Raw genomic sequence first — 12,741 nt, forward strand, 5'->3', positions numbered from 1 at the left:
GAAAATAGTTATGGCAACAAGCCGTGTGCCAGTTTTGCTGTGAGGGAACCTGATGCAATTCAGGATCCCAACCAAGTCTTGCACCTCCTGGTCTCTGAGGGCTGGGGAAGAACCATTCCCTGTTGTCTAGTTCTTGGAGGAGGTCTAGGATAATTTGCCACAACCAACTCGCTGCGGGAGAAGAGTTACATTAATATTGAAGAAATAATGGAATAGAATCTTTAAAAAGAGGATGCCAATGAAAATGAAGTGTGAATGACAAACATTAAAATATTTTTTATTTATTTTAAATCATTCAATTGAATTGTTGAATTGTCCCACAGTGAGTTGTCCCATGGTGAGTTGGCCATGGCGAGTTGGCCATGGCAAATTGGCTACAGCGAGTTGTCCCATTCCTCTTGAAGTTGACTTTAAGAAACTAGACCACAATTACAAAAATACACACATTTAAGCTCCGGAAACCGAGAAAGCCTGATTGAATGTCTCCTTCCTTCTTCTTACATTCCAATGTGAATGAGATCAGTTTAATTTTGTTTCCTTACATTTTCTGTTTCCTGGGCTGCTTATTCAACTGTGCCTCTCAGTCTAGTTTCTCCATGGCCATTTCCTCTACTCTTGACAATGTCTTCTAAGGCCTCTGTACTTTAGGCAGCAAGGTATCCTTACTGGTTTCCAAGCTGATTCCCCTACAAGAAACATTTCTTCTTTATCCAGGTATTGAGTTTCTATCTGATATTATAGGTAAGATATAGATAAGTGACTTCATTTTCACCAATCTTACTGCCCAATGTATGAATTTGTAGCTTTGGAAGACTCAAAAATATCTGACACTATCTGATGGCCTTGAATCTCTTGAAAGGGATTATCTTAACTTGGTGAACTTTCTGTTATTGTCTGGCAGCTGTGAAAACAACTTGTAACGGACACTGGTTGTAGTGTCAGCAAACTCACAGCAGTACAGCAAACCTACTTACTTGTTCCTTGAAACACTCAGCGGTTATGATTTGAGGAGCAGAAGCAGAAGAGACACGTCCAGAGGCACGCGGGTCCTTCGTTTAATTTCCTGTTCTCTGCAACCAAATTGACTCAGACATTTTCTGGCAGGCTGTGTGAAAAAGAAAGGAGGACAGACAAAAGGAGACATCAACAAGGTGTAAAGAGAGAAAGGATGGGTGGCTAGAATTTGAGCAAACGTAACAACAAAGGAGAATATTTGTAGTTCAGAATTTAACTGTGGGATCCTTGAAGGTGCTCTCAGCTTGGTTGTTTTCTTACAGACCTTTCATTACCCAAACAAAGTAACATTATCAGTGCTGGTGCTGCAGTACTGATGATGTTATCTAGTTTGGGAAATGAAATGTCTGCAAGAAAACAACCAAGCCCAGAGACCTCAAATGTGACATTCAATAAGAGGTTACTGTAGTGGACAGAGGGAATGTCCTTGAAGGACAGGAGGAAGAAGCACTACTAAAGCAATGGTCATAAAGAGGAGCTTGAGCCAGGGTCAAGGAAGTAACATGAATAAATGTCTCAGACCAGTCCTTCCCTTGATCACAGAAGATAAAGGGGGAGGAGGACGAAGTACATTCAGATATGAAACTACAGGTAGTCCTCGACTTAACAACAATTCACTTAGTGATCGTTCAAAGTTACAACAGCACTGAAAAAAGTGAGTTATGGCCATTTTTCACACTTACGATCTTTGCAGCATCCCCATGATCAAAATTCGGATGCTCGGCAAGTGGTTCATACTTATGACTGTTGCGGTGTCCCAAGGTCACATGATCCCCTTTTGCAACCTTCTGACAAGCCAAGTCAAGGGGGAAGTCAGATTCACTTAACAACTGGGTTACTACCTTATCAACTGCGGTGATTCACTTAACAACTGTGGCAAGAAAGGTCACAAAATGGGGCAAAACTCATTTAACCAATAGCTCACTTAACAAAATAAATTTTGGGCTCAATTGGGGTCGTAAATCGAGGACTACCTGTATATGTTACTAAAGATATAGGTAAAGAGATTTGAGAAGTGTTTCCCACCCTAGTTTTCCAGAGACTGAAAAGAAAGGAGCAAAAAAATACATTCAGGCTTCCAAGATTGATATTAGTCCAGGGGTGGGATTCTACAGGTTTGCACCTATTCGCTAGAACCGGTTGTTAACCTTCTAAGCAGTTCGGAGAACCGGTTGTTAGAAGAAATTACTGGCCTAATCCTGTAAGGAAGGCAGGAAGGAAACATTCTGATGTTGCTTACAGAAACTGCCTCTCCGTTAACCCTTATTACATTCTTGGCAGGACTAGACTTCCTGTCTCAGGAACCTCTCTGGAGTTTTTTTTCCCTCCTTTGCTGGCACTTTGCTTGTGTGGAGTGACCATTCAAAGTTACAATGGCACTGAAAAAAGTGACTTATGACCCTTTTTCACACTTACGACTGTTGCAGCATCCCCACCACAGTCACGAGAGGCCAGGCGAGGAGATGCACGCCTCGACGTGAGTGATGTTGAGCTGGCCATGCCCAGCTAGTCACATGACTATCAAGCCATGTCCACCCAATCACATGACCATCAAGCCACACCCACCAGCTAAGCCACACCCACAGAACCGGTTGTTAAAAATTTTGAATCCTACCCTTGTATTATTCCTGCAAGGTCGTCCAAACAAGAAGCACAACCAGCAGTACAACTGTATCTTTTTTGTAAGATTACATCAACAGACTCTTGCAAATCTGAATGTATTTCTCCTTTCCTTCTGCACTCTAGAAAACTAGGGAGGGTCGCATCTGAAACGCTGCCCTGCCTCCCCCCTCTACTTCTATGGTATCTTTTGCGTGAAGGTTGCCTAGTCTGCCACTTTGCCTTCTGTCTCTCAAGGCCCTTCCCACGTACCATTACACACCATCACTTGTGATGAAGTGGGAAGCCTCTCCAGGTAAAAAGGCAAGGAAGATACATCATGGGAATCAGCAAGGGGAAAGATTTCCAAAAGGGTCTAGTCTAGAGGTGCTCAGAAAAAGTGCAGAGAAAAGCAACAAAGATGATTAGGGGACTGGAGGCTAAAACATATGAAGAACAGTTGCGGGAACTGAGTATGTCTAGTTTAATGAAAAGAAGGACTAGGGGAGACATGATAGTGTTGCAATATCTCAGGGGCTGCCACAAAGAAGAGGGAGTCAAGTTATTCTCCAAAGCACCAGAGGGCAGGACAAGAAGCCATGGGTGGAAACTAATCCAGGGGAGAAGCAATTTAGAACTAAGGAGGAATTTCCTGACAATGAGAACATTTGATCAGTGGAACAACTTGCCTCCAGAAGTTGTAAATGCTCCAACACTGGAAGTTTGTAAAAAGATGTTGGATAACCATTTGTCTGAAATGGTGGTCCTACCTAAGCAGGGGGATGGACTAGAAGACTTCCAACGTCCCTTCCAACTCTGTTATTCTATTCTTCCCTGAGACCCCAGGGCTAAATTAGGCCCTCACAAGTCTTGGCTGCAGCTCCCAAGTTCCTCTCAAGGGTCTACCAAATGCTAATTATTAATAGGTCAATAGAAGAACACAACCTGCACAGATAGTGTATTAATTAATTATACATAATTATATCCTCCATGACTACAATTATTTCACATTTATATTTGATTGGAATGAAGTGAAGTTACATTCCTTCCTCATCCTGTCACTTTTTTTGGCCAATTTCACTACTGTGAGAAAACTACTAAAAAATCTGAAGCTGAACAGACTGTTCTTCCTTGCTTGCTATTAATTCTGTTGGGTGGACCAGCAATAATTTTGAAATTATTCAGAAAGCTATTTTATGTTATTACCACTACAATCATTTCCTATCAATAGCATCTATCAATTTCAGGAACACGGATGTCTTCTCTAATTCAGGATTGCACTTGAACTAAAACTCCTTTTATTCCCAGCCAGAACTATTTTAGCCCACATTTACCAGAAGTCATTACAGTGATCGACCAACATCTGAAGGATACCAGATGCTTCTGTTAATTGACAAGAAGGTCTAAACTAGAGTCGCTTTGGGCAATGAAATGAGCAGCATATATATTTAATAAATAAGTAAATAAATACCCCAATTTCCCACATAAGTTGTATCACAAATGTGCAAAGAGAAGACACAAGATACTTCTTGTTCTTTCAGTGATTCTGGAAACCATCTCAGTTTTGAAAAATTCCTTTTCTCCCCTCTTTCCATTGCTCGTGGCATTTTCAAAGACGAACTCTCAGCAATGTTTAAGTCAAAACTTTCCAGAAAATGCCACAGTACATTACAGCTTCTGTGGTTTTGGCTGGTTACCACACAGAGTAATTTAGGCAACAATCTTACGAGACCAAACCCAGCATATTCCTGTGAAAGGGGAATGTGCTGACCAATTCCTTGACCTGGAACTTCTGTAGAGTATTAAAAGTTTTGGCAACCACACCTGGTATTATGGACTGCAGAGAAGAATTCATATCCAGAAACAAGCACGTGCCTGGCTATCAGATCCTCAACTACTATCACATGAAAAACAACAACTGGTTTGTTATATTATTTTTGTTAAACCTCCACAGTAGAAGGTTTGATCCCACAGCATTTTCTACCAGGGCATGCACAATTTTGAGGACCATGAAGTTTCTCATATCCTCTGATATAAATACAAAAAATTGGAGAGGTTCACCATTGGGAAATAAGAGAGGAGATCGGGGAAGAAACTCATCAACTCATCATCTGGTTGAACAGCTGCTTGTGACTGGTCAAATCTATCTTGGTAGCTGTTTTATGAACAGGCAAGATTTCCCACACTCCAGGGAGTTCTCAAGTTACAAGTGTAGTGAAACCTATTCATCATGGTCATAATTTGTGATGGTTGCAAAGGAGGCTGGTCATATGAGTGATTCGATTTTACAACCTTTTCTGTGGTTTACCATCAGCGCAATTTGTTATGGGTGTCAATAGTTCTCTTGTGTATTGTTTTGCTGAAAGACGGAAGTAAATATCAATTTTCAGCAAAACAGCCATAAAATGCAATCAAGAAACCACGAGATGCTGTAAACTGCCATAAATATGACCTGGTTGCTGAGTGCCCAAAGTGCAGTCATTTGACCCGGGGAGGTGAGCATCAGAATTTCAAATCTGGGTCTTAAGTAGGTCCATCAGAATTTTGAATGATCAATAAGTGATCAGTCAAAAGTCAAGGACTACTTGTAGCCATTTTGGAGACCATTTCAAAACAGGCTGTCAAAATGCCTCTGGACTACATCAGCCACATATATTCTAAGAATAAGCAATCCTATGAAGCTTTATAAAGTTCTGGATGGTAAATGCTTCTCTTGGACAAGGTCTGGAAGATGATAAAGAAGAAATGAATAAGAAATGAATTCTGAATCTGGTCAAAGGAGGAAACCCAAAATATCACAGTTCTGATCGTCTATGGAGTGTCATGCCCTTGGTAGAGTCAGACTGTGAGGGAGAGGAGGAACAGCCAACAGGGAGTGTGGAGGTGTGGCTCCGGAGGTTGTGGAGGAGGCTGGGGAAGGGCAGAGGGCAGCTGGGCAGTCAGAGGAAGAACCAGGGCCATCCCCTCTGCATCCTAGGACACACCGAGAGGAACGGAGAAGGAAACAACTTGGCTTATGAGAGAGGAAGTGGCCATGATCCTCCTCATTGGTTACAGCTGGGGAGACTAGTATATAAGAGAGATGATTACAACGCAGCCTTGCCAGAAGCAAAGTGTGTTTTATTTTGGGCTGAAGTTATCTTGGTTGGCATCCTTCCAACAGACTGTGCCTTGTTATCTCCTTGAATCTGGTAATTACTTATCCTGGTCCGTTGTGGGATTTCCTTCATTATAGTTTGTTTGGTTTTTTATTTCCCCTCTATCTGCTCATTAAGTTCGGACTGTATTGCTTTCTTTTGAAGACTATTTTTGAGTACGTTTTGTTTCCAACTGAGAATTATTGAACAGTGGGGCCAAGTTGGAGGGATTAAAGGACATTTATTTATGTTTTGGATTTCGTTACGTTTGTGTTACACTCCGGGTCATCACATAGAGATTCTCAGTCATCTAGGTCATAGTTGCCCCAATAGGGCTTTTTCAAAACACAACTGGACTTTCTGTGTTTTTGTTCCCTTGAACATATTTCAGTTCTCATCCAAGAAATATCTTCAGTTTGAACTGAAAATGCTTCTTAGATGAGAAGAGAAACATCTTCAGATAAGTTCAGTTGCCTTTTGAAAAAGGATTTTTTGCCTTCAGGGTCACAGTTTTGATTTAGAAATAGATTTTTTTTTGTATCTGTCAATGATCTGATAAGTTGCAAATGCTCTGGATTTGCCCCCAAAGTTTGAAATCTCACATGAATAGATGGCCGTAGATTCTTAAAAATGTTTAGTTGGTATTGATGGATTTGATACTTACAAGTAAATCATTCAAAAATGTATTTTGACTGCAGTACAAGTCCCTGTGAGGATTTTTTTTGGGGGGGTAGACTTTTCATACTAGTGAATTAGCCAAAAAATGACAGGATCAGGATGGAATGTAACTTCATTTAATCCCAATTACATATTGATATGAAATAATTGTAATAGTGGGGAATATAATTATGTATAATTATTTAATTATTCATCTATATGATTCATAAATCTTAATTAATTCAATGACTGTGCATATTGTCTTCTTCTCCTGACTAATCATTAGCATTTGACAGATCCTTGGGAAGAAGCCAAGACTTTTGACTCTTCTCCAAAACATCGCATTTTCTTTGTTGTAAGTGTTAAACATTTGAGGTTCCATATAATGGATGGGTATACTTTTGGAACAGTATTTAAAGGGACATAAATAGTTGAAGTCCCTAAAAGATATTAACATAATGTTGAATGCTATCCCCAAACTCTGGAATTTATTTGAGGAATTATGGTTGTACGAGGCATGGAAAGTGGCAAAAAGAGAAACTGGAAAATGTTATATAATTCCAGACATTAAAGATAGGTTCTTGAGATGGGTAATTTATCCATTTTGGATATATTTTGTTTTGTTTGTAATTTTTTATTAGTTTATAATGTAGCATGCAAAGAAAATACAAAAGTAAATAATGGGAAAAATAGGAAAGGAAAAGGGGAAGAGAAAAATGGGGGAAAGAAAAGGGGGAAAAGAAAGAAAAGGCATTGACTTCGGATTCTCTTTGGTGCAGTAGAATAAGGCTGTGATGACCTGGGGCATGACACAAAGGCAACACAATCACACAAGTAAGAAAAGTGCCTTTAATTTTGCCCCCAATGTCCAGTTACCTTCAGCTGGAGAAAAAACTCTCCCAAGAATAGTCTTTAAGTGGAGGAAATTCAGAAACATCAAACCTCAACTTTTTACTTTTACATAATAGTTTAAACTATTATTAAACTACTATAAACGGTATATTTTCAACCAGAGAATGAATCAATTCATTCTTCATCCATATGGATTTCATGATATTTTATAATAATTCAGTGGCATTTATAGATAGCTCTTGCTACAGTATAGGGGTGGCCTGATGGCACAGTGGTTAAGATGCTGGGCTTGTCGGCTGGAAAGCTGGCAGCCTACATTTGAGATCTGAGCTCCACGCAACAGGGTGAGCTCCTGTCCTCACCAGTTGCTGACAACTTAGCAGTTTGAAAGCATGCAAATGTGAGTAGATAAATAGGTACCACCACAGTGGGAAGGTAACAGTGCTCCTTGATGTCATTCTGGCCATATGGCCACAAAAAATATCTTTGGAGAGTGGTGGCTCAATGGCCTTAAAATAGAGATGAGCACTGTCCACTATAATTGGCAACAACTATAATCCGCAGGGATTCTTTTATAGATACAGTATTTTTTTTACTTAGTTTAGTTTTTGTTTTATTTATGCATTACATTAAATTATACTAGTGTTTTTTAATATTTTATGGCCCTTTTTACTGCTTATGTTTTGAATTATTCTACCTTTTTATAAACTTGTTATATATTTCTTAAAAGTGCTAAAATTTAATTTCATTGCCAAAAATAGAAAAAAAAATTGTTTGAAATGTTAGTCTTCTATAAACCAGAAGAACAACCACACCCCTTCTTTTTGCCACTTCTCCACCCCCATATGTGGGAGAAGACATTCGACTCCAAGTTAAGTAGCCAGATCTTCACATGATGGAAGCATTACTTTTGTGTTGGACACTGGAGCAGAATAACAGAATAAGAGAGGTGAAAATGGCTGTCCAATCTCTTCTTGAAAATCTCCACAGTTGAAGCACCTGCAACTTCTGGAGGCAAGTTGTTCCACTGATTAATTGTCCTCATTGCCAGTAAATTTCTCCTTAGTCCTAGGTTGCTTCTCTTCTTGATTAGTTTCCATCCTTTGGTTCTTGTCCTGCCTGTCCTGCCTAATGAGGGAAGCAAATCGTGAGTTATCTTTTATGGTCGAGGCTTATCTGGGTTCCTGGCATCTTCCCAACTGTGTGTGTTTTGTTGGCCTTTGAAGTCTGCAATTCCTTATCCTGCCCTGTCCAGTTAATTGCTGCAGCAAGGTTTGTATGGACAATGTGGTTCCTGATGCTTGCAGCAAAAGGGCCAGCTAGATTGCTCAAACCAAGTGCCTATCTTTCACCCCTTCACTTCCACCTAATTCTTGAGTCGCCTTCAACATCTTAGATGGCTCCACTTTCCTGCTTTAACAGGAGATATTTTGTGAAAGATACAAATCAGACTGGAATGTGCAGGAGAAAATCTTTCTTCTTAAGTGTTTTAGAGACAGGCCATCTCTCTTTATCAATTTTGGCATAAAAGGACCTTATTTTCCCTCCCTCTTTAGGGTGAATATTATCTCCCCATTCCATCCTCACCCCAGCGCTTTCTTCTCTCCTCTGGATGCTGGCTACTGCTAAACACAAGTTTGCTATAGACATTTGGGAGTTTTGTATTCCAAGCATAATGGGATTAAAGAATTATCATCAGCTCACTACAGGGGAGATTTCATATTTTAGATGTCTAAAGCAAAAGAATTGGATTGTCTCAAGACCTACAGTATATATCTCTTTCTCTCTCATCTATCTATCTCTATCTATCTATCTATCTATCTATCTATCTATCTATCTATCTATCTATCTATCTATCTATCTATCTTCTGTTTATTTAATCTGTCATCTATCTACATCTACCCATTTACTCCTGCAGCATAGATGGAAACAAGATTGAGCAGGTCTCCTCTTTCAAATGCCTGAGAGGCACCGCCTTCATTCTGCTGGTAGTAAGAAATCTCTTTGGGCTGATGTTGCTAAAAATGCACAAAGGAGCTCCCATGCCATTCTTAAATTCCTTAAGATGAGAGGTGAGCACTCTATCCCTGGAGCACTCAAATTATCTGAAACCAAGCCAATAGCACAACTTCTTTATGATGTCCAGCTGGGGTGCTTCTCCAATTTTGCACCCTTAAAACTTGTTCAATCCAAATGTCAAAAATAGGCTCTTCAAGTCTCAAATTGTGTCTCTGCTACCATCCTGTGACAAGAGGTGGGCCTCATGAAAGTGGAGACAGGAGTTTGGATGACCATACTCAACTATTGGCTCGGACAATCCTTTGATTCCCTTATCCTTGCTCCATTAACTATGAGCGATGACCTTCAATCCACATGGAAAAAATGCTGTGGCAACTAAAATCCTCATCCTTGGGCTTCTCTCCAGGTCTTCTACTCAGCATGGGGTATGACCAGGCCAAAGCACTCATTAAACAGGGTGTGTAGCCAACACAGAGTGCTAGTTGGAGCTAGCCATGTCCCTGACCGCGTTTCCCATATGCCCTTAGGTTTTAATGTTTGGTTTTAATTATGTTTTAATTGTGTATGTATAAACATATTTTTATGACTCTAAGCCACCCAGAGTTATCCTGTGGTAAGATGGGTGGCCAATACATTCATTTATCTATCTATCTATCTATCTATCTATCTATCTATCTATCTATCTATCTATCTATCTATCTATCTATCTATCTATCTATCTATCTATCTATCTATCATCTATCTATCTATCTATTTATAAATAAATAAATAAATAAACCTTTATTGCCAGGGGAACCAAGAGGGCCTATGCCTCCCCCAGCATTCTTAACTAAGCTTGAATTACCTAAATACCTTCAGTGTCTATATTACAGTGATGATCATGGTAGCCTCATCGCACCATCAATGCATAAATACCCAGAGTGCACAGGGCATTCCTCTAGCTGCCTGTCCCTTGCAGATTCAGTACTAACCCTGCTACAACATATAACATTGCCACGTTCTGGGTAGCACACTTAAAATTCATCGGATGAAAACCTGTACCATAAACTAGACTTAATATCTAGTTCGCCACACTAGAGTGCTCTGTCATTTGACAGATATGGTCTTCCATATAAGTGGTGAAGACACTCGCCTCTCACTTGGAAGGTTGAGAGTTCAATCCTAGGTAGCGGCAGATGTTTCTCTCCTGGGGCACAAAGAAAAAAATGTCTGCGGTCAACTCCCCATGGCGTCAGGAAGGGCATCCAGCTTGGAAAATGCTCAGCTCCATCCAGTTGCTCTACCCCAAATTAAAGGACTATGGGGTCATAAAAAGGAGTCTTCCATATACCACTTTACGTTCCTCTCCTTTAAGATCCTTTTAGACTTGATTTTATATATATTTTTTATTTTGATTATATATATACTTTCTGCTTTAATATATCTTCTAGTGTTACATACTTTTTAAAACTTATACATTCTCTGTGCTTTTTAATTGACTGGACTCCACCCTCGTTGTGTTGGTCTATATAAGGATGTGAGTTAATTTGACTATATCTAGTTTACAAATTTATCCAGTTTAACTCTTATTCTTCCCCTCCAGAAAATTCTGGGACTGTAGTAGAAGCCTTTTTTTTTTTTTTTTTTGAAGCAAAGCTCTCTTAGAAGTTTACTCACATTACAGCCCTTAAGCATTTTGGGGAAAAGTCAAATAAACACCAGATATCTTTTGAATATCCTCTGAAAGTGGTTTAAGAAGGGTCTGAATTGGCTTTCAAGGGCACCACCAAGCAGGAAATCAGCTGGTTCTTGCTGCATGAAATGAATAAGGCAGGGGGCAGCTGTGCTATGGGAAATGGATCTGATCAGACCTGCTAAAGATTTGGCAGCACAAAGTCCCATCACTTTGAGGCAGGAACTACACAAAAACAGAATGGTAAACCCTAGCATAGGTGTAACATGTTTTCCAAACACCCAAAGTGCTCCCAGTCCAAGAAAAACATGGAATATCCAAATCCTGCTCCATTTGTGGTCTCACCCACTTTGCCCTTGGTACCGCAAAAGAGTTTACGGGTGGCTTCTGCACACTAAAGCGTTGTCCGCTCCTTCCAAGGCCTATAATTTACCAGCCATGATTGGGGTTATGAAACACATTAAGCAAAGCCAAACAAACAGCAAAAGTATATTGTTTGTGCATTGACATCCTGAATATCCACATGAGTGTAACCAGGAATTGAATAAATTCACGATGGGCAATTTCAAGGACTTGTGGTCTTGAAGATTGAGCATTAAATCTGAGTTATGGGCAAGAGGCCTCCAAATGCTTGCCAGCTTTAGGGATGAGAACATGTCCACCATCTTCTTATGAGTGGCACGGAGGCATCTGACTGTAAGCCTTGGCTAGATCCATCAAGGACATTCTTAAACAGGTAACCTTCGACCCAAAAGTGCTTTTTCAAGAGGCAACTGATTTCCTTGTTTTTCTTTGAAGACATTTCGCTTCTCATCCAAGAAACTTCTTCAGAAGCAAAACGTCTTCAAAGAAAAACAAAAAAAATCCAGTTGCATCCTGCATAAATCACCTTTGGCTTAACCGTGACCCAGATGATTGAGACTCTCCATAGACAGGTAATCCTTGACTTAAGGGCACAACTGGGACCAGAATTTCCATTGCTACGCAACTCAGTTGTTAAGTGATTCATGTCTGATTTCACAACCTTTTTTTTTTTTGCCATGTTTCTTAAATGAAACATTGTAGTTCTTAAGTGAATCATGTAGCTGTTAAGCCAATCCACGTCCTCCATTGGCCTTGCTCGTTGGAATCTGGCTGGGAAGGTTGCAACTGGTGATCACATGACCCCAGGATGCGGCACTTGCTATAAACACACAGCGGTTGCCAAGCCCCCAAATTTTAATCATGTAACCATGGGGATGTTGTGATGATTGTAAGTGCAAGGACTGGTTGTAAATCACTTTTTTTTAAGCGCTCTTGTAACTTCAAGCAGTGACTAAATGAATGATTTTAAGTTGAAGATTACTTGTATTCTTCTGTATACAAATTCAAAGTTCTACATTTCAAGCAGGAATGTTATATTATTAAGTTGGCAATTTTATATATCAACCTAACTGGAATCCTTAGCTTAAAATCTACAAAACTACAATTTGCAAATTGTTGTGCCCAACTTTAAAAACAGGAATGATGGCTGCAAAATCAGTGAATATATGTCAAGAGGGGAAACTAGATGAGATGATGAGGGGAAAAAACAACACCAAATATTTTCCAGAATTATTTCTGGTTTAGCCTGCATAGATTCAATTTAGGCCAAAGGTTTTTTGGGAAAATTTTCCTGGCAGCTTGAAAACTGCTGTAATTTAACAGATCATTTCAGGTACAGTAATATCATAGTTGGTCATTTATGGTGAGCCTGGATTGTATCTAAGCAATCCTGCAAGAAAGCTTTTGGAATTAGGGAATGACATCTTT

The 12,741-nt window shown here is 39.7% G+C and overlaps 1 protein-coding gene across 9 annotated transcripts in view; it reads right to left on the bottom strand.

Moving 5' to 3' along the window:
* COL8A2 (collagen type VIII alpha 2 chain) overlaps window positions 1–12,741 on the bottom strand; it is a 160,153-nt gene that overhangs the window by 45,759 nt on the left and 101,653 nt on the right. For 4 of the 9 annotated variants that reach the window (XM_087939604.1, XM_087939603.1, XM_026702659.2 and 1 more), the window contains exon 2: window positions 975–1,105. The exons of 2 other annotated variants lie outside the window; for them this stretch is intronic. The gene's annotated coding sequence lies outside the window, so the exon portion shown is untranslated. Of the gene's footprint in view, window positions 1–542; window positions 687–974; window positions 1,106–10,410; window positions 10,465–12,741 lie in introns of all 9 variants that reach the window. 3 more of the 9 variants (XM_087939600.1, XM_087939602.1, XM_087939599.1) reach the window with 2 other exon arrangements.

This window comes from Pseudonaja textilis, chromosome 10 (genome assembly GCF_049901715.1).
Source record: "Pseudonaja textilis isolate UNSWEBS1 chromosome 10, rPseTex1.2, whole genome shotgun sequence".
Taxonomy (NCBI): domain Eukaryota; kingdom Metazoa; phylum Chordata; class Lepidosauria; order Squamata; family Elapidae; genus Pseudonaja; species Pseudonaja textilis.